Source organism: Scyliorhinus torazame, chromosome 17, assembly GCF_047496885.1.
Source record: "Scyliorhinus torazame isolate Kashiwa2021f chromosome 17, sScyTor2.1, whole genome shotgun sequence".
In the NCBI taxonomy this organism is placed as follows: Eukaryota; Metazoa; Chordata; class Chondrichthyes; order Carcharhiniformes; family Scyliorhinidae; genus Scyliorhinus; species Scyliorhinus torazame.
In genome coordinates, this window is record NC_092723.1 from 66821483 (window position 1) to 66842592 (window position 21110).

General features: G+C 47.2%; 2 long non-coding RNA genes across 9 annotated transcripts in view; both read left to right on the plus strand.

Moving 5' to 3' along the window:
* LOC140393539 (uncharacterized) overlaps positions 1-21110 on the plus strand; it is an 82826-nt gene that overhangs the window by 37515 nt on the left and 24201 nt on the right. The window lies entirely within an intron of this gene.
* Positions 1-21110, plus strand: part of LOC140393923 (uncharacterized) — a 44180-nt gene that overhangs the window by 11667 nt on the left and 11403 nt on the right. For 5 of the 8 annotated variants that reach the window (XR_011935775.1, XR_011935781.1, XR_011935774.1 and 2 more), the window contains 5 exons: positions 3249-3332; positions 6867-6950; positions 10393-10476; positions 14018-14101; positions 17618-17701. This is a non-coding gene — a long non-coding RNA (uncharacterized lncRNA). The remainder of the gene's footprint in view (positions 1-3248; positions 3333-6866; positions 6951-10392; positions 10477-14017; positions 14102-17617; positions 17702-21110) is intronic. The other 3 variants (XR_011935778.1, XR_011935777.1, XR_011935776.1) reach the window with 3 other exon arrangements.

Genomic DNA, 21110 nt, shown 5'->3' on the forward strand with positions numbered 1-21110 from the left:
GACCCAAGCTGGATTTAAACCTGTGACACCGGAGCTGTGAAGCAACAGTGGTACCCACTGTGAGAAGGATGGAGAGAAGTATGGCGAGAAGGATGGAGAGCGAATGATGGAGAGATGGATGGAGTGTCGGAAGGAGCGATGGATGGAGAAACGGAGGGGGGGGGACGGAGAGAGTGGCAGAGAGACTGTCAGAGTGGCAAAGGGAGTGACAGAGGGAGGGACAGAGGGAGTGAGAGATAGAGACAGAGGGAAAAATAGAGGGAGAGAAAGACAGGGAGGGAGTGAGGAAATGCAGAAAGAGGGAGATGAGAAAGATATGGAGGGAGGATGTAGGAGACAGGTGGAGAGTGGAGGTTGAGAGAGAAAGGGAACAGTAGGAGTGTGAAGAAAGTGAGGGAGTGAGAGAGGGAGAAAGAGATAGAGTGAGAGGGAGGGAGGGGAGAGAGGGAGAGACAGGAGGAGAGTGTGGGGATGGCACAAAGAGAGAAAGTAGAATGAGATGAAGGGAGTGAAGGAGAGTGTGTGAGTGAGATTGAGTGAGCTTGAGTGGGAGTGAACGACTGAGCGACGGAGAGTGAGAGGGAGGGAGATAATGAGACAGTGAGAGAGAGGGGGGACAGATATGGGCGAGGACGTGAGAGTGTTGATGTGAGTGAGACTGAGATTGAGAGGAAGAGTGAAGGAGAGAGAGGGAGACTGAGAGAGAGAAGTTAGGCAGAGAGAGGGGTGAACGACTTAGAGAGAGAGAGAAAGGGTGGGAGTAAGGTGAGGCATACAATAGAGTGAGAGAACAGAGAGGGCAGAGTGAGACAGACAGTGGAGAGAATGAGAAAGAGAGGTCTGGCAGACAGTGGAGAGAGTTATACAGAATCTTACATAGAAAATTGAAACAGGAAGAGGATATTTGCCCCTTCGAGCCTGCTCCGCAATTTGTTAGATGATGGCTAATCATCAAGTTCAATACCCTGTTCCCACCTTCCCCCCAAATCCTTTGAACACTTTTGCCCCAAGAGCTATATCGGATTCATTCTTGAAATTACAACAACTACTTTTTATGTTTGTGAATTCCACAGATTGACCACTCTCTGGGTGTCGAATTAAATAATAATGATGTTTATTGTCACAAGTTGGCTTCCATTAACATCGCAATGAAGTTGCTGTGCCCTTATATGCCACATTGCAGCCTATGTGCAGGTACACGGAGAGAGAGTTCAGAATGTCCAAATCCACCTAATCCGTGACTTGTGGGAGGATACTGGAGAACCTGGAGGAAACGCACTCAGACACAGGGAGAACATGCAGACCCTGCACAGACAGTGACCCAAGCTGGGAATCAAACCTGTGACCTTGGCGCAGTGAAGCAACAGTGCCACACACAGTGCTGCCGAGCCACCTCAACTTAGTCCTAAAAGACTCATTCACCTGAGGAAGGAGCAGCGCTCCGAAAGCTAGTGACATCGAAACAAACCTGTTGGACTTTAAACTGGTGTTGTAAAACTTCTTATTGTGCTCACCCCAGTCCAACGCTGGCATCTCCACATCATGGCTAAAAGACATAGAGTGAAAGGGAGGGAGGAAGAGAGACGGAACAATTTTTCTGAATCTACAATGTGTAATCCTGTTCGAATTTCATAAGTTTCCATGACGTCCCCCTCAGCATGGTAGCACTGTGGTTAGTACTGTTGCTTCACAGCGCCAGTGTCCCAGGTTCGATTCCCGGCTGTTGTCACAGTCTGTGCAGAGTCTGCATGTTCTCCGTGGATCTGCTTGGGTTTCCTCAAGGTGCTTCGGTTTACTGCAACAATTACCGGAAGACGTGCTGGTAGGTAATTTGGACATTCTGTATTCACCCTCCATGTACCCGAACAGGAGCCTGAACCTGGCGACTAGGGGCTTTTTACAGTCACTTCATTGCAGTGTTTTCTTTTTAAATTTAGAGAACTCAATTTATTTTTTCCAATTAAGCGGCAATTTAGCGTGTTCAATCCACCTACCTTGCACATCTTTGGATTGTGGGGGCAAAACCCATGCAAACACGGGGAGAATGTGCAAACTCCACACGGACAGTACATTACTGCAGTGTTAATGTAAGCTGACTTGTGATAATAGCATTATTTTAAAAATAGTTTAAACACCAATGAATATAATCCTAAGCGCTTTCATATCTCCTCGTATGACAGTCCCATCATCCCAGGAATAAGCCAGGTAAACCTTCGCTGCACTCCCTCCATATCAAGAATATCCTTGCTCAAAATGCGCCAAAACTGAACACAATATGCCTCACCAATGCCTGACAAAAGTGCAGTAAAAAATTTCTATTCCTATACTCAAATCTTCTCGCTCTGAAAGCCAAAATAACAATTGCCGTTCCTGCCTGCTGTACCCTCAGGCTTAATTTCAGCCACTGATGCACTAGGACACCAAGATCTCGTTGAGTATCTATATCGCTCAATTTAAACCGATTCAAATAATAATCTGCCTTCCGATTTTTACAATTGAAGTGGATATCCTCAGAGAGAGAGAGAGAGAGAGAAGGCAAGAGAGGGAGAGAGATACGGAAGAAGAGCGAGGGAGTGGGAGAGAGAATGAGAGAAAGAGGGAGTGAGAAATATTGGAAGAAAGGGGTGGGGAGAGAGAGAAAGATTGAGGCAGAGAGATCTAGTCAGACACAGAAAGTAATGAGAGGGAGAGAGAAAGAGAGGGGAGTAGTGAGTCAAGGAGAGGAAGTGGGAGAGAGAGGGAGTGGGATGGGAAGAGGGAGAGGGAGAAATAAGTGATGCATACAAGCGAGTGACTCAGATAGAGCGTGAGAGGGAGAGAGAGAAGGACAGGGCGAGAGAGATGGAGAGACGGATGGACAGACAGATGGAGAGGTGAATGCAGAGACGGATGCAGACACGGATGCAGAGATAGATGCAGAGATGGATGCAGAGGCGGATGCAGAGACCGATGCAGAGACGAATGCAGAGGCGGATGCAAAGACTGATGCAGTGTTGAATGCAGAGACTGATAAAGAGACATATTCAGAGACGTATGCGGAGACAGATGCAGAGACGGATGCAGAGACGGAGTAAGAGACGGATTCAGAAACGGATTAAGAGACTGATTAACAGACGAATGCAGAGATAGATGCAGGGACGGATGCAGAGATGGAAGCAGAGACGGAAGCAGAAACGGATCCAGAGAAGGATGCAGAGACTGATACAGTGACGGATGCAGAGACTGATACAAAGATGGATGGTGAGAAGGATAGAGAGTAGGCGAGTGAAAAGGATGGAGTGAAGGTTGGAGAAGATGGTGGTGATAAGGTTGGAGAGATGGATGGTGAGAAGGTTGGATAACATAATGAAGAGAAGAATTGAGAGGACAATAATTATATTCTTTATTGTCACAAGTAGGCTTACATTAACACTGCAATAAAGTTACTGTGAAAAGCCCCCAGTCGCCACATTGCGGCGCCTGTTCAGTTACACAGAGGGAGGATTCTGAATGTTCAAATAACCTGACAGTACATCTTTCGGGTTTTGTGGGAGGAAACTGGAGCATCCCGAGGAAACCCACGTAGATACAGGTTGAAAGTGCAGACTCCATGCAGACAGTGACCCAAGCTGGATTTGAACCTGTGACCCTGGAGCTGTGAAGCAACAGTGGTACCCACTGTGAGAAGGATGGAGAGAAGTATGGCGAGAAGGATGGAGAGCGAACGATGGAGAGATGGATGGAGTGTCGGAAGGAGAGACGGAAGGAGCGATGAATGGAGAAACGGAGGGGAGGGACGGAGAGAGTGTCAGAGAGACTGTCAGAGGGAGTGGCAAAGGGAGTGACAGAGGGAGGGACAGAGGGAGTGAGAGATAGAGACAGAGGGAAAAATAGAGGGAGAGAAAGACAGGGAGGGAGTGAGGAAATGCAGAAAGAGGGAGATGAGAAAGATATGGAGGGAGGATGTAGGAGACAGGTGGAGAGTGGAGATTGAGAGAGAAAGGGAACAGTAGGAGTGTGAAGAAAGTGAGGGAGTGAGAGAGGGAAAAAGAGATAGAGTGAGAGGGAGGGAGGGGAGAGAGGGAGAGACAGGGGGAGAGTGTGGGGATGGCACAAAGAGAGAAAGTAGAATGAGAGGAAGGGAGTGAAGGAGAGTGTGTGAGTGAGAATGAGTGAGCTTGAGTGGGAGTGAACGACTGAGCGACGGAGAGTGAGAGGGAGGGAGATAATGAGACAGTGAGAGAGAGGGGGGACAGATATGGGCGAGGAGGCGAGAGTGTTGATGTGAGTGAGACTGAGATTGAGAGGAAGAGTGAAGGAGAGAGAGGGAGACTGAGAGAGAGAAGTTAGGCATAGAGAGGGGTGAACGAGTTAGAGAGGGAAAGAAAGGGTGGGAGTAAGGTGAGGCACACAGTAGAGTGAGAGAACAGAGAGGGGAGAGCGAGACAGACAGTGGAGAGAATGAGAAAGAGAGGTCTGGCAGACAGTGGAGAGAGTTATACAGAATCTTACATAGAAAATTAAAACAGGAAGAGGATATTTGCCCCTTCGAGCCTGCTCCGCAATTTGTTAAGACGATGGCTAATCATCAAGTTCAATACCCTGTTCCCACCTTCCCCCCAAATCCTTTGAACACTTTTTGCCCCAAGAGCTATATCGGATTTATTCTTGAAATTACAACAACTACTTTTTATATTTGTGAATTCCACAGATTGACCACTCTCTGGGTGACAAATTAAATAATAATGATGTTTATTGTCACAAGTTGGCTTCCATTAACACCGCAATGAAGTTGCTGTGCCCTTATATGCCACATTGCAGCCTATGTTCAGGTACACGGAGGGAGAGTTCAGAATGTCCAAATCCACCTAATCCGTGACTTGTGGGAGGAAACTGGAGCACCTGGAGGAAACGCACTCAGACACAGGGAGAACATGCAGACCCTGCACAGACAGTGACCCAAGCTGGGAATCAAACTAGTGACCTTGGCGCTGTGAAGCAACAGTGCCACACACAGTGCTGCCGAGCCACCTCAACTTAGTCCTAAAAGACTCATTCACCTGAGGAAGGAGCAGCGCTCCTAAAGCTAGTGACATCGAAACAAACCTGTTGGACTTTAATCTGGTGTTGTAAAACTTCTTATTGTGCTCACCCCAGTCCAACGCTGGCATCTCCACATCATGGCTAAAAGACATAGAGTGAGAGGGAGGGAGGAAGAGAGACGGAACAATTTTTCTGAATCTACAATGTGTAATCCTGTTAGAATTTCATAAGTTTCCATGACGTCCCCCTCAGCATGGTAGCACTGTGGTTGGTACTGTTGCTTCACAGCGCCAGTGTCCCAGGTTCGATTCCCGGCTGTGGTCACAGTCTGTGCAGAGTCTGCATGTTCTCCGTGGATCTGCTTGGGTTTCCTCAAGGTGCTTCGGTTTACTGCAACAATTACCGGAAGACGTGCTGGTAGGTAATTTGGACATTCTGTATTCACCCTCCATGTACCTGAACAGGATCCTGAACCTGGCGACTAGGGGCTTTTTACAGTCACTTCATTGCAGTGTTTTCTTTTTAAATTTAGAGAACTCAATTTATTTTTTCCAATTAAGCGGCAATTTAGCGTGTTCAATCCACCTACCTTGCACATCTTTGGATTGTGGGGGCAAAACCCATGCAAACACGGGGAGAATGTGCAAACTCCACACGGACAGTACATTACTGCAGTGTTAATGTAAGCTGACTTGTGACAATAACATTATTTTAAAAATAGTTTAAACTCCAATGAATATAATCCTAAGCGCTTTCATATCTCCTCGTATGACAGTCCCATCATCCCAGGAATCAGCCAGGCAAACCTTCGCCGCACTCCCTCCATATCAAGAATATCCTTGCTCAAAATGCGCCAAAACTGAACGCAATATGCCTCACCAATGCCTGACAAAAGTGCAGTAAAATATTTCTATTCCTATACTCAAATCTTCTCACTATGAAAGCCAAAATAACAATTGCCGTTCCTGCCTGCTGTACCCTCAGGCTTAATTTCAGCCACTGATGCACTAGGACACCAAGATCTCGTTGAGTATCTATATCGCTCAATTTAAACCGATTCAAATAATAATCTGCCTTCCGATTTTTACAATTGAAGTGGATATCCTCAGAGAGAGAGAGAGAGAGAGAGAAGGCAAGAGAGGGAGAGAGATACGGAAGAAGAGCGAGGGAGTGGGTGAGAGAATGAGAGAAAGAGGGAGTGAGAAATATTGGAAGAAAGGGGGGGGAGAGAGAGAAAGATTGAGGCAGAGAGATCTAGTCAGACACAGAAAGTAATGAGAGGGAGAGAGAAAGAGAGGGGAGTAGTGAGTCAAGGAGAGGAAGTGGGAGAGAGAGGGAGTGGGATGGGAAGAGGGAGAGGGAGAAATAAGTGATGCATACAGGCGAGTGACTAAGATAGAGCGTGAGAGGGAGAGAGAGAAGGAAAGGGCGAGACAGATGGAGAGACGGATGGACAGACAGATGGAGAGGTGAATGCAGAGACGGATGCAGACACGGATGCAGAGATAGATGCAGAGATGGATGCAGAGGCGGATGCAGAGACCGATGCAGAGACGAATGCAGAGGCGGATGCAAAGACTGATGCAGTGTTGAATGCAGAGACTGATAAAGAGACATATTCAGAGACGTATGCGGAGACAGATGCAGAGACGGATGCAGAGACGGAGTAAGAGACGGATTCAGAAACGGATTAAGAGACTGATTAACAGACGAATGCAGAGATAGATGCAGGGACGGCTGCAGAGATGGAAGCAGAGACGGAAGCAGAAACGGATCCAGAGAAGGATGCAGAGACTGATACAGAGACGGATGCAGAGACTGATACAAAGATGGATGGTGAGAAGGATAGAGAGTAGGCGAGTGAAAAGGATGGAGTGAAGGTTGGAGAAGATGGTGGTGATAAGGTTGGAGAGATGGATGGTGAGAAGGTTGGATAACATAATGAAGAGAAGAATTGAGAGGACAATAATAATATTCTTTATTGTCACAAGTAGGCTTACATTAACACTGCAATAAAGTTACTGTGAAAAGCCCCCAGTCGCCACATTGCGGCGCCTGTTCAGTTACACAGAGGGAGGATTCTGAATGTTCAAATAACCTGACAGTACATCTTTCGGGTTTTGTGGTAGGAAAATGGAGCATCCCGAGGAAACCCACGTAGATACAGGTTGAAAGTGCAGACTCCATGCAGACAGTCACCCAAGCTGGATTTGAACCTGTGACCCTGGAGCTGTGAAGCAACAGTGGTACCCACTGTGAGAAGGATGGAGAGAAGTATGGCGAGAAGGATGGAGAGCGAACGATGGAGAGATGGATGGAGTGTCGGAAGGAGAGACGGAAGGAGCGATGGATGGAGAAACGGAGGGAAGGGACGGAGAGAGTGTCAGAGAGACTGTCAGAGGGAGTGGCAAAGGGAGTGACAGAGGGAGGGACAGAGGGAGTGAGAGATAGAGACAGAGCGTAAAATAGAGGGAGAGAAAGACAGGGAGGGAGTGAGGAAATGCAGAAAGAGGGAGATGAGAAAGATATGGAGGGAGGATGTAGGAGACAGGTGGAGAGTGGAGATTGAGAGAGAAAGGGAACAGTAGGAGTGTGAAGAAAGTGAGGGAGTGAGAGAGGGAAAAAGAGATAGAGTGAGAGGGAGGGAGGGGAGAGAGGGAGAGACGGGGAGAGTGTGGGGATGGCACAAAGAGAGAAAGTAGAATGAGAGGAAGGGAGTGAAGGAGAGTGTGTGAGTGAGATTGAGTGAGCTTGAGTGGGAGTGAACGACTGAGCGACGGAGAGTGAGAGGGAGGGAGATAATGAGACAGTGAGAGAGAGGGGGGACAGATATGGGCGAGGAGGCGAGAGTGTTGATGTGAGTGAGACTGAGATTGAGAGGAAGAGTGAAGGAGAGAGAGGGAGACTGAGAGAGAGAAGTTAGGCATAGAGAGGGGTGAACGAGTTAGAGAGAGAGAGAAAGGGTGGGAGTAAGGTGAGGCACACAGTAGAGTGAGAGAACAGAGAGGGGAGAGTGAGACAGACAGTGGAGAGAATGAGAAAGAGAGGTCTGGCAGACAGTGGAGAAAGTTATACAGAATCTTACATAGAAAATTGAAACAGGAAGAGGATATTTGCCCCTTCGAGCCTGCTCCGCAATTTGTTAAGATGATGGCTAATCATCAAGTTCAATACCCTGTTCCCACCTTCCCACCAAATCCTTTGAACACTTTTTGCCCCAAGAGCTATATCGGATTTATTCTTGAAATTACAACAACTACTTTTTATATTTGTGAATTCCACAGATTGACCACTCTCTGGGTGACAAATTAAATAATGATGTTTATTGTCACAAGTTGGCTTCCATTAACACCGCAATGAAGTTGCTGTGCCCTTATATGCCACATTGCAGCCTATGTTAAGGTACACGGAGGGAGAGTTCAGAATGTCCAAATCCACCTAATCCGTGACTTGTGGGAGGAAACTGGAGCACCTGGAGGAAACGCACTCAGACACAGGGAGAACATGCAGACCCTGCACAGACAGTGACCCAAGCTGGGAATCAAACCTGTGACTTTGGCGCTGTGAAGCAACAGTGCCACACACAGTGCTGCCGAGCCACCTCAACTTAGTCCTAAAAGACTCATTCACCTGAGGAAGGAGCAGCGCTCCGAAAGCTAGTGACATCGAAACAAACCTGTTGGACTTTAATCTGGTGTTGTAAAACTTCTTATTGTGCTCACCCCAGTCCAACGCTGGCATCTCCACATCATGGCTAAAAGACATAGAGTGAGAGGGAGGGAGGAAGAGAGACGGAACAATTTTTCTGAATCTACAATGTGTAATCCTGTTCGAATTTCATAAGTTTCCATGACGTCCCCCTCAGCATGGTAGCACTGTGGTTAGTACTGTTGCTTCACAGCGCCAGTGTCCCAGGTTCGATTCCCGGCTGTGGTCACAGTCTGTGCAGAGTCTGCATGTTCTCCGTGGATCTGCTTGGGTTTCCTCAAGGTGCTTCGGTTTACTGCAACAATTACCGGAAGACGTGCTGGTAGGTAATTTGGACATTCTGTATTCACCCTCCATGTACCCGAACAGGATCCTGAACCTGGCGACTAGGGGCTTTATACAGTCACTTCATTGCAGTGTTTTCTTTTTAAATTCAGAGAACTCAATTTATTTTTTCCAATTAAGCGGCAATTTAGCGTGTTCAATCCACCTACCTTGCACATCTTTGGATTGTGGGGGAAAAACCCATGCAAACACGGGGAGAATGTGCAAACTCCACACGGACAGTACATTACTGCAGTGTTAATGTAAGCTGACTTGTGACAATAACATTATTTTAAAAATAGTTTAAACTCCAATGAATATAATCCTAAGCGCTTTCATATCTCCTCGTATGACAGTCCCATCATCCCAGGAATCAGCCAGGCAAACCTTCGCCGCACTCCCTCCATATCAAGAATATCCTTGCTCAAAATGCGCCAAAACTGAACGCAATATGCCTCACCAATGCCTGACAAAAGTGCAGTAAAAAATTTCTATTCCTATACTCAAATCTTCTCACTATGAAAGCCAAAATAACAATTGCCGTTCCTGCCTGCTGTACCCTCAGGCTTAATTTCAGCCACTGATGCACTAGGACACCAAGATCTCGTTGAGTATCTATATCGCTCAATTTAAACCGATTCAAATAATAATCTGCCTTCCGATTTTTACAATTGAAGTGGATATCCTCACAGAGAGAGAGAAGGCAAGAGAGGGAGAGAGATACAGAAGAAGAGCGAGGGAGTGGGAGAGAGAATGAGAGAAAGAGGGAGTGAGAGATGTTGGAAGAAAGGGGGGGAGAGAGAGAAAGATTGAGGCAGAGAGATCTAGTCAGACACAGAAAGGAATGACAGGAAGAGAGAAAGAGGGGAGTAGTGAGTCAAGGAGAGGAAGTGGGAGAGAGAGGGAGTGGGATGGGAAGAGGGAGAGGGAGAAATAAGTGATGCATACAGGCGAGTGACTAAGATAGAGCGTGAGAGGGAGAGAGAAGGAAAGGGCGAGACAGATGGAGAGACGGATGGACAGACAGATGGAGAGGTGAATGCAGAGACGGATGCAGACACGGATGCAGAGATAGATGCAGAGATGGATGCAGAGGCGGGTGCAGAGACCGATGCAGAGACGAATGCAGAGGCGGATGCAAAGACTGATGCAGTGTTGAATGCAGAGACTGATAAAGAGACATATTCAGAGACGTATGCGGAGACAGATGCAGAGACGGATTCAGAGACGGATGCAGAGACGGAGTAAGAGACGGATTCAGAAACGGATTAAGAGACAGATGAACAGACGAATGCAGAGATAGATGCAGAGATGGATACAAAGATGGATGGTGAGAAGGATAGAGAGTAGGCGAGTGAAAAGGATGGAGTGAAGGTTGGAGAAGATGGTGGTGATAAGGTTGGAGAGATGGATGGTGAGAAGGTTGGATAACATAATGAAGAGAAGAATTGAGAGGACAATAATTATATTCTTTATTGTCACAAGTAGGCTTACATTAACACTGCAATAAAGTTACTGTGAAAAGCCCCCAGTCGCCACATTGCGGCGCCTGTTCAGTTACACAGAGGGAGGATTCTGAATGTTCAAATAACCTGACAGTACATCTTTCGGGTTTTGTGGGAGGAAACTGGAGCATCCCGAGGAAACCCACGTAGATACAGGTTGAAAGTGCAGACTCCATGCAGACAGTGACCCAAGCTGGATTTAAACCTGTGACACCGGAGCTGTGAAGCAACAGTGGTACCCACTGTGAGAAGGATGGAGAGAAGTATGGCGAGAAGGATGGAGAGCGAATGATGGAGAGATGGATGGAGTGTCGGAAGGAGCGATGGATGGACAAACGGAGGGGGGGGGACGGAGAGAGTGGCAGAGAGACTGTCAGAGTGGCAAAGGGAGTGACAGAGGGAGGGACAGAGGGAGTGAGAGATAGAGACAGAGGAAAAGTAGAGGGAGAGAAAGACAGGGAGGGAGTGAGGAAATGCAGAAAGAGGGAGATGAGAAAGATATGGAGGGAGGATGTAGGAGACAGGTGGAGAGTGGAGGTTGAGAGAGAAAGGGAACAGTAGGAGTGTGAAGAAAGTGAGGGAGTGAGAGAGGGAGAAAGAGATAGAGTGAGAGGGAGGGAGGGGAGAGAGGGAGAGACAGGAGGAGAGTGTGGGGATGGCACAAAGAGAGAAAGTAGAATGAGATGAAGGGAGTGAAGGAGAGTGTGTGAGTGAGATTGAGTGAGCTTGAGTGGGAGTGAACGACTGAGCGACGGAGAGTGAGAGGGAGGGAGATAATGAGACAGTGAGAGAGAGGGGGGACAGATATGGGCGAGGACGCGAGAGTGTTGATGTGAGTGAGACTGAGATTGAGAGGAAGAGTGAAGGAGAGAGAGGGAGACTGAGAGAGAGAAGTTAGGCATAGAGAGGGGTGAACGAGTTAGAGAGAGAGAGAAAGGGTGGGAGTAAGGTGAGGCATACAATAGAGTGAGAGAACAGAGAGGGGAGAGCGAGACAGACAGTGGAGAGAATGAGAAAGAGAGGTCTGGCAGACAGTGGAGAGAGTTATACAGAATCTTACATAGAAAATTGAAACAGGAAGAGGATATTTGCCCCTTCGAGCCTGCTCCGCAATTTGTTAGATGATGGCTAATCATCAAGTTCAATACCCTGTTCCCACCTTCCCCCCAAATCCTTTGAACACTTTTGCCCCAAGAGCTATATCGGATTCATTCTTGAAATTACAACAACTACTTTTTATGTTTGTGAATTCCACAGATTGACCACTCTCTGGGTGTCGAATTAAATAATAATGATGTTTATTGTCACAAGTTGGCTTCCATTAACATCGCAATGAAGTTGCTGTGCCCTTATATGCCACATTGCAGCCTATGTGCAGGTACACGGAGAGAGAGTTCAGAATGTCCAAATCCACCTAATCCGTGACTTGTGGGAGGATACTGGAGCACCTGGAGGAAACGCACTCAGACACAGGGAGAACATGCAGACCCTGCACAGACAGTGACCCAAGCTGGGAATCAAACCTGTGACCTTGGCGCTGTGAAGCAACAGTGCCACACACAGTGCTGCCGAGCCACCTCAACTTAGTCCTAAAAGACTCATTCACCTGAGGAAGGAGCAGCGCTCCGAAAGCTAGTGACATCGAAACAAACCTGTTGGACTTTAATCTGGTGTTGTAAAACTTCTTATTGTGCTCACCCCAGTCCAACGCTGGCATCTCCACATCATGGCTAAAAGACATAGAGTGAAAGGGAGGGAGGAAGAGAGACGGAACAATTTTTCTGAATCTACAATGTGTAATCCTGTTCGAATTTCATAAGTTTCCATGACGTCCCCCTCAGCATGGTAGCACTGTGGTTAGTACTGTTGCTTCACAGCGCCAGTGTCCCAGGTTCGATTCCCGGCTGTTGTCACAGTCTGTGCAGAGTCTGCATGTTCTCCGTGGATCTGCTTGGGTTTCCTCAAGGTGCTTCGGTTTACTGCAACAATTACCGGAAGACGTGCTGGTAGGTAATTTGGACATTCTGTATTCACCCTCCATGTACCCGAACAGGAGCCTGAACCTGGCGACTAGGGGCTTTTTACAGTCACTTCATTGCAGTGTTTTCTTTTTAAATTTAGAGAACTCAATTTATTTTTTCCAATTAAGCGGCAATTTAGCGTGTTCAATCCACCTACCTTGCACATCTTTGGATTGTGGGGGCAAAACCCATGCAAACACGGGGAGAATGTGCAAACTCCACACGGACAGTACATTACTGCAGTGTTAATGTAAGCTGACTTGTGATAATAGCATTATTTTAAAAATAGTTTAAACACCAATGAATATAATCCTAAGCGCTTTCATATCTCCTCGTATGACAGTCCCATCATCCCAGGAATAAGCCAGGTAAACCTTCGCTGCACTCCCTCCATATCAAGAATATCCTTGCTCAAAATGCGCCAAAACTGAACGCAATATGCCTCACCAATGCCTGACAAAAGTGCAGTAAAAAATTTCTATTCCTATACTCAAATCTTCTCGCTCTGAAAGCCAAAATAACAATTGCCGTTCCTGCCTGCTGTACCCTCAGGCTTAATTTCAGCCACTGATGCACTAGGACACCAAGATCTCGTTGAGTATCTATATCGCTCAATTTAAACCGATTCAAATAATAATCTGCCTTCCGATTTTTACAATTGAAGTGGATATCCTCAGAGAGAGAGAGAGAGAGAGAGAAGGCAAGAGAGGGAGAGAGATACGGAAGAAGAGCGAGGGAGTGGGAGAGAGAATGAGAGAAAGAGGGAGTGAGAAATATTGGAAGAAAGGGGTGGGGAGAGAGAGAAAGATTGAGGCAGAGAGATCTAGTCAGACACAGAAAGTAATGAGAGGGAGAGAGAAAGAGAGGGGAGTAGTGAGTCAAGGAGAGGAAGTGGGAGAGAGAGGGAGTGGGATGGGAAGAGGGAGAGGGAGAAATAAGTGATGCATACAGGCGAGTGACTAAGATAGAGCATGAGAGGGAGAGAGAGAAGGAAAGGGCGAGAGATATGGAGAGACGGATGGACAGACAGATGGAGAGGTGAATGCAGAGACGGATGCAGACACGGATGCAGAGATAGATGCAGAGATGGATGCAGAGGCGGATGCAGAGACCGATGCAGAGACGAATGCAGAGGCGGATGCAAAGACTGATGCAGTGTTGAATGCAGAGACTGATAAAGAGACATATTCAGAGACGTATGCGGAGACAGATGCAGAGACGGATGCAGAGACGGATGCAGAGACGGAGTAAGAGACGGATTCAGAAACGGATTAAGAGACAGATGAACAGACGAATGCAGAGATAGATGCAGGGACGGCTGCAGAGACGGAAGCAGAGATGGAAGCAGAAACGGATCCAGAGAAGGATGCAGAGACTGATACAGAGACGGATGCAGAGACTGATGCAGAGATGGATACAAAGATGGATGGTGAGAAGGATAGAGAGTAGGCGAGTGAAAAGGATGGAGTGAAGGTTGGAGAAGATGGTGGTGATAAGGTTGGAGAGATGGATGGTGAGAAGGTTGGATAACATAATGAAGAGAAGAATTGAGAGGACAATAATAATATTCTTTATTGTCACAAGTAGGCTTACATTAACACTGCAATAAAGTTACTGTGAAAAGCCCCCAGTCGCCACATTGCGGCGCCTGTTCAGTTACACAGAGGGAGGATTCTGAATGTTCAAATAACCTGACAGTACATCTTTCGGGTTTTGTGGGAGGAAACTGGAGCATCCCGAGGAAACCCACGTAGATACAGGTTGAAAGTGCAGACTCCATGCAGACAGTGACCCAAGCTGGATTTAAACCTGTGACACCGGAGCTGTGAAGCAACAGTGGTACCCACTGTGAGAAGGATGGAGAGAAGTATGGCGAGAAGGATGGAGAGCGAATGATGGAGAGATGGATGGAGTGTCGGAAGGAGCGATGGATGGAGAAACGGAGGGGGGGGGACGGAGAGAGTGGCAGAGAGACTGTCAGAGTGGCAAAGGGAGTGACAGAGGGAGGGACAGAGGGAGTGAGAGATAGAGACAGAGGGAAAAATAGAGGGAGAGAAAGACAGGGAGGGAGTGAGGAAATGCAGAAAGAGGGAGATGAGAAAGATATGGAGGGAGGATGTAGGAGACAGGTGGAGAGTGGAGGTTGAGAGAGAAAGGGAACAGTAGGAGTGTGAAGAAAGTGAGGGAGTGAGAGAGGGAGAAAGAGATAGAGTGAGAGGGAGGGAGGGGAGAGAGGGAGAGACAGGAGGAGAGTGTGGGGATGGCACAAAGAGAGAAAGTAGAATGAGATGAAGGGAGTGAAGGAGAGTGTGTGAGTGAGATTGAGTGAGCTTGAGTGGGAGTGAACGACTGAGCGACGGAGAGTGAGAGGGAGGGAGATAATGAGACAGTGAGAGAGAGGGGGGACAGATATGGGCGAGGACGTGAGAGTGTTGATGTGAGTGAGACTGAGATTGAGAGGAAGAGTGAAGGAGAGAGAGGGAGACTGAGAGAGAGAAGTTAGGCAGAGAGAGGGGTGAACGACTTAGAGAGAGAGAGAAAGGGTGGGAGTAAGGTGAGGCATACAATAGAGTGAGAGAACAGAGAGGGCAGAGTGAGACAGACAGTGGAGAGAATGAGAAAGAGAGGTCTGGCAGACAGTGGAGAGAGTTATACAGAATCTTACATAGAAAATTGAAACAGGAAGAGGATATTTGCCCCTTCGAGCCTGCTCCGCAATTTGTTAGATGATGGCTAATCATCAAGTTCAATACCCTGTTCCCACCTTCCCCCCAAATCCTTTGAACACTTTTGCCCCAAGAGCTATATCGGATTCATTCTTGAAATTACAACAACTACTTTTTATGTTTGTGAATTCCACAGATTGACCACTCTCTGGGTGTCGAATTAAATAATAATGATGTTTATTGTCACAAGTTGGCTTCCATTAACATCGCAATGAAGTTGCTGTGCCCTTATATGCCACATTGCAGCCTATGTGCAGGTACACGGAGAGAGAGTTCAGAATGTCCAAATCCACCTAATCCGTGACTTGTGGGAGGATACTGGAGAACCTGGAGGAAACGCACTCAGACACAGGGAGAACATGCAGACCCTGCACAGACAGTGACCCAAGCTGGGAATCAAACCTGTGACCTTGGCGCAGTGAAGCAACAGTGCCACACACAGTGCTGCCGAGCCACCTCAACTTAGTCCTAAAAGACTCATTCACCTGAGGAAGGAGCAGCGCTCCGAAAGCTAGTGACATCGAAACAAACCTGTTGGACTTTAAACTGGTGTTGTAAAACTTCTTATTGTGCTCACCCCAGTCCAACGCTGGCATCTCCACATCATGGCTAAAAGACATAGAGTGAAAGGGAGGGAGGAAGAGAGACGGAACAATTTTTCTGAATCTACAATGTGTAATCCTGTTCGAATTTCATAAGTTTCCATGACGTCCCCCTCAGCATGGTAGCACTGTGGTTAGTACTGTTGCTTCACAGCGCCAGTGTCCCAGGTTCGATTCCCGGCTGTTGTCACAGTCTGTGCAGAGTCTGCATGTTCTCCGTGGATCTGCTTGGGTTTCCTCAAGGTGCTTCGGTTTACTGCAACAATTACCGGAAGACGTGCTGGTAGGTAATTTGGACATTCTGTATTCACCCTCCATGTACCCGAACAGGAGCCTGAACCTGGCGACTAGGGGCTTTTTACAGTCACTTCATTGCAGTGTTTTCTTTTTAAATTTAGAGAACTCAATTTATTTTTTCCAATTAAGCGGCAATTTAGCGTGTTCAATCCACCTACCTTGCACATCTTTGGATTGTGGGGGCAAAACCCATGCAAACACGGGGAGAATGTGCAAACTCCACACGGACAGTACATTACTGCAGTGTTAATGTAAGCTGACTTGTGATAATAGCATTATTTTAAAAATAGTTTAAACACCAATGAATATAATCCTAAGCGCTTTCATATCTCCTCGTATGACAGTCCCATCATCCCAGGAATAAGCCAGGTAAACCTTCGCTGCACTCCCTCCATATCAAGAATATCCTTGCTCAAAATGCGCCAAAACTGAACACAATATGCCTCACCAATGCCTGACAAAAGTGCAGTAAAAAATTTCTATTCCTATACTCAAATCTTCTCGCTCTGAAAGCCAAAATAACAATTGCCGTTCCTGCCTGCTGTACCCTCAGGCTTAATTTCAGCCACTGATGCACTAGGACACCAAGATCTCGTTGAGTATCTATATCGCTCAATTTAAACCGATTCAAATAATAATCTGCCTTCCGATTTTTACAATTGAAGTGGATATCCTCAGAGAGAGAGAGAGAGAGAGAAGGCAAGAGAGGGAGAGAGATACGGAAGAAGAGCGAGGGAGTGGGAGAGAGAATGAGAGAAAGAGGGAGTGAGAAATATTGGAAGAAAGGGGTGGGGAGAGAGAGAAAGATTGAGGCAGAGAGATCTAGTCAGACACAGAAAGTAATGAGAGGGAGAGAGAAAGAGAGGGGAGTAGTGAGTCAAGGAGAGGAAGTGGGAGAGAGAGGGAGTGGGATGGGAAGAGGGAGAGGGAGAAATAAGTGATGCATACAAGCGAGTGACTCAGATAGAGCGTGAGAGGGAGAGAGAGAAGGACAGGGCGAGAGAGATGGAGAGACGGATGGACAGACAGATGGAGAGGTGAATGCAGAGACGGATGCAGACACGGATGCAGAGATAGATGCAGAGATGGATGCAGAGGCGGATGCAGAGACCGATGCAGAGACGAATGCAGAGGCGGATGCAAAGACTGATGCAGTGTTGAATGCAGAGACTGATAAAGAGACATATTCAGAGACGTATGCGGAGACAGATGCAGAGACGGATGCAGAGACGGAGTAAGAGACGGATTCAGAAACGGATTAAGAGACTGATTAACAGACGAATGCAGAGATAGATGCAGGGACGGATGCAGAGATGGAAGCAGAGACGGAAGCAGAAACGGATCCAGAGAAGGATGCAGAGACTGATACAGTGACGGATGCAGAGACTGATACAAAGATGGATGGTGAGAAGGATAGAGAGTAGGCGAGTGAAAAGGATGGAGTGAAGGTTGGAGAAGATGGTGGTGATAAGGTTGGAGAGATGGATGGTGAGAAGGTTGGATAACATAATGAAGAGAAGAATTGAGAGGACAATAATTATATTCTTTATTGTCACAAGTAGGCTTACATTAACACTGCAATAAAGTTACTGTGAAAAGCCCCCAGTCGCCACATTGCGGCGCCTGTTCAGTTACACAGAGGGAGGATTCTGAATGTTCAAATAACCTGACAGTACATCTTTCGGGTTTTGTGGGAGGAAACTGGAGCATCCCGAGGAAACCCACGTAGATACAGGTTGAAAGTGCAGACTCCATGCAGACAGTGACCCAAGCTGGATTTGAACCTGTGACCCTGGAGCTGTGAAGCAACAGTGGTACCCACTGTGAGAAGGATGGAGAGAAGTATGGCGAGAAGGATGGAGAGCGAACGATGGAGAGATGGATGGAGTGTCGGAAGGAGAGACGGAAGGAGCGATGAATGGAGAAACGGAGGGGAGGGACGGAGAGAGTGTCAGAGAGACTGTCAGAGGGAGTGGCAAAGGGAGTGACAGAGGGAGGGACAGAGGGAGTGAGAGATAGAGACAGAGGGAAAAATAGAGGGAGAGAAAGACAGGGAGGGAGTGAGGAAATGCAGAAAGAGGGAGATGAGAAAGATATGGAGGGAGGATGTAGGAGACAGGTGGAGAGTGGAGATTGAGAGAGAAAGGGAACAGTAGGAGTGTGAAGAAAGTGAGGGAGTGAGAGAGGGAAAAAGAGATAGAGTGAGAGGGAGGGAGGGGAGAGAGGGAGAGACAGGGGGAGAGTGTGGGGATGGCACAAAGAGAGAAAGTAGAATGAGAGGAAGGGAGTGAAGGAGAGTGTGTGAGTGAGAATGAGTGAGCTTGAGTGGGAGTGAACGACTGAGCGACGGAGAGTGAGAGGGAGGGAGATAATGAGACAGTGAGAGAGAGGGGGGACAGATATGGGCGAGGAGGCGAGAGTGTTGATGTGAGTGAGACTGAGATTGAGAGGAAGAGTGAAGGAGAGAGAGGGAGACTGAGAGAGAGAAGTTAGGCATAGAGAGGGGTGAACGAGTTAGAGAGGGAAAGAAAGGGTGGGAGTAAGGTGAGGCACACAGTAGAGTGAGAGAACAGAGAGGGGAGAGCGAGACAGACAGTGGAGAGAATGAGAAAGAGAGGTCTGGCAGACAGTGGAGAGAGTTATACAGAATCTTACATAGAAAATTAAAACAGGAAGAGGATATTTGCCCCTTCGAGCCTGCTCCGCAATTTGTTAAGACGATGGCTAATCATCAAGTTCAATACCCTGTTCCCACCTTCCCCCCAAATCCTTTGAACACTTTTTGCCCCAAGAGCTATATCGGATTTATTCTTGAAATTACAACAACTACTTTTTATATTTGTGAATTCCACAGATTGACCACTCTCTGGGTGACAAATTAAATAATAATGATGTTTATTGTCACAAGTTGGCTTCCATTAACACCGCAATGAAGTTGCTGTGCCCTTATATGCCACATTGCAGCCTATGTTCAGGTACACGGAGGGAGAGTTCAGAATGTCCAAATCCACCTAATCCGTGACTTGTGGGAGGAAACTGGAGCACCTGGAGGAAACGCACTCAGACACAGGGAGAACATGCAGACCCTGCACAGACAGTGACCCAAGCTGGGAATCAAACTAGTGACCTTGGCGCTGTGAAGCAACAGTGCCACACACAGTGCTGCCGAGCCACCTCAACTTAGTCCTAAAAGACTCATTCACCTGAGGAAGGAGCAGCGCTCCTAAAGCTAGTGACATCGAAACAAACCTGTTGGACTTTAATCTGGTGTTGTAAAACTTCTTATTGTGCTCACCCCAGTCCAACGCTGGCATCTCCACATCATGGCTAAAAGACATAGAGTGAGAGGGAGGGAGGAAGAGAGACGGAACAATTTTTCTGAATCTACAATGTGTAATCCTGTTCGAATTTCATAAGTTTCCATGACGTCCCCCTCAGCATGGTAGCACTGTGGTTGGTACTGTTGCTTCACAGCGCCAGTGTCCCAGGTTCGATTCCCGGCTGTGGTCACAGTCTGTGCAGAGTCTGCATGTTCTCCGTGGATCTGCTTGGGTTTCCTCAAGGTGCTTCGGTTTACTGCAACAATTACCGGAAGACGTGCTGGTAGGTAATTTGGACATTCTGTATTCACCCTCCATGTACCTGAACAGGATCCTGAACCTGGCGACTAGGGGCTTTTTACAGTCACTTCATTGCAGTGTTTTCTTTTTAAATTTAGAGAACTCAATTTATTTTTTCCAATTAAGCGGCAATTTAGCGTGTTCAATCCACCTACCTTGCACATCTTTGGATTGTGGGGGCAAAACCCATGCAAACACGGGGAGAATGTGCAAACTCCACACGGACAGTACATTACTGCAGTGTTAATGTAAGCTGACTTGTGACAATAACATTATTTTAAAAATAGTTTAAACTCCAATGAATATAATCCTAAGCGCTTTCATATCTCCTCGTATGACAGTCCCATCATCCCAGGAATCAGCCAGGCAAACCTTCGCCGCACTCCCTCCATATCAAGAATATCCTTGCTCAAAATGCGCCAAAACTGAACGCAATATGCCTCACCAATGCCTGACAAAAGTGCAGTAAAAAATTTCTATTCCTATACTCAAATCTTCTCACTATGAAAGCCAAAATAACAATTGCCGTTCCTGCCTGCTGTACCCTCAGGCTTAATTTCAGCCACTGATGCACTAGGACACCAAGATCTCGTTGAGTATCTATATCGCTCAATTTAAACCGATTCAAATAATAATCTGCCTTCCGATTTTTACAATTGAAGTGGATATCCTCAGAGAGAGAGAGAGAGAGAGAGAAGGCAAGAGAGGGAGAGAGATACGGAAGAAGAGCGAGGGAGTGGGTGAGAGAATGAGAGAAAGAGGGAGTGAGAAATATTGGAAGAAAGGGGGGGGAGAGAGAGAAAGATTGAGGCAGAGAGATCTAGTCAGACACAGAAAGTAATGAGAGGGAGAGAGAAAGAGAGGGGAGTAGTGAGTCAAGGAGAGGAAGTGGGAGAGAGAGGGAGTGGGATGGGAAGAGGGAGAGGGAGAAATAAGTGATGCATACAGGCGAGTGACTAAGATAGAGCGTGAGAGGGAGAGAGAGAAGGAAAGGGCGAGACAGATGGAGAGACGGATGGACAGACAGATGGAGAGGTGAATGCAGAGACGGATGCAGACACGGATGCAGAGATAGATGCAGAGATGGATGCAGAGGCGGATGCAGAGACCGATGCAGAGACGAATGCAGAGGCGGATGCAAAGACTGATGCAGTGTTGAATGCAGAGACTGATAAAGAGACATATTCAGAGACGTATGCGGAGACAGATGCAGAGACGGATGCAGAGACGGAGTAAGAGACGGATTCAGAAACGGATTAAGAGACTGATTAACAGACGAATGCAG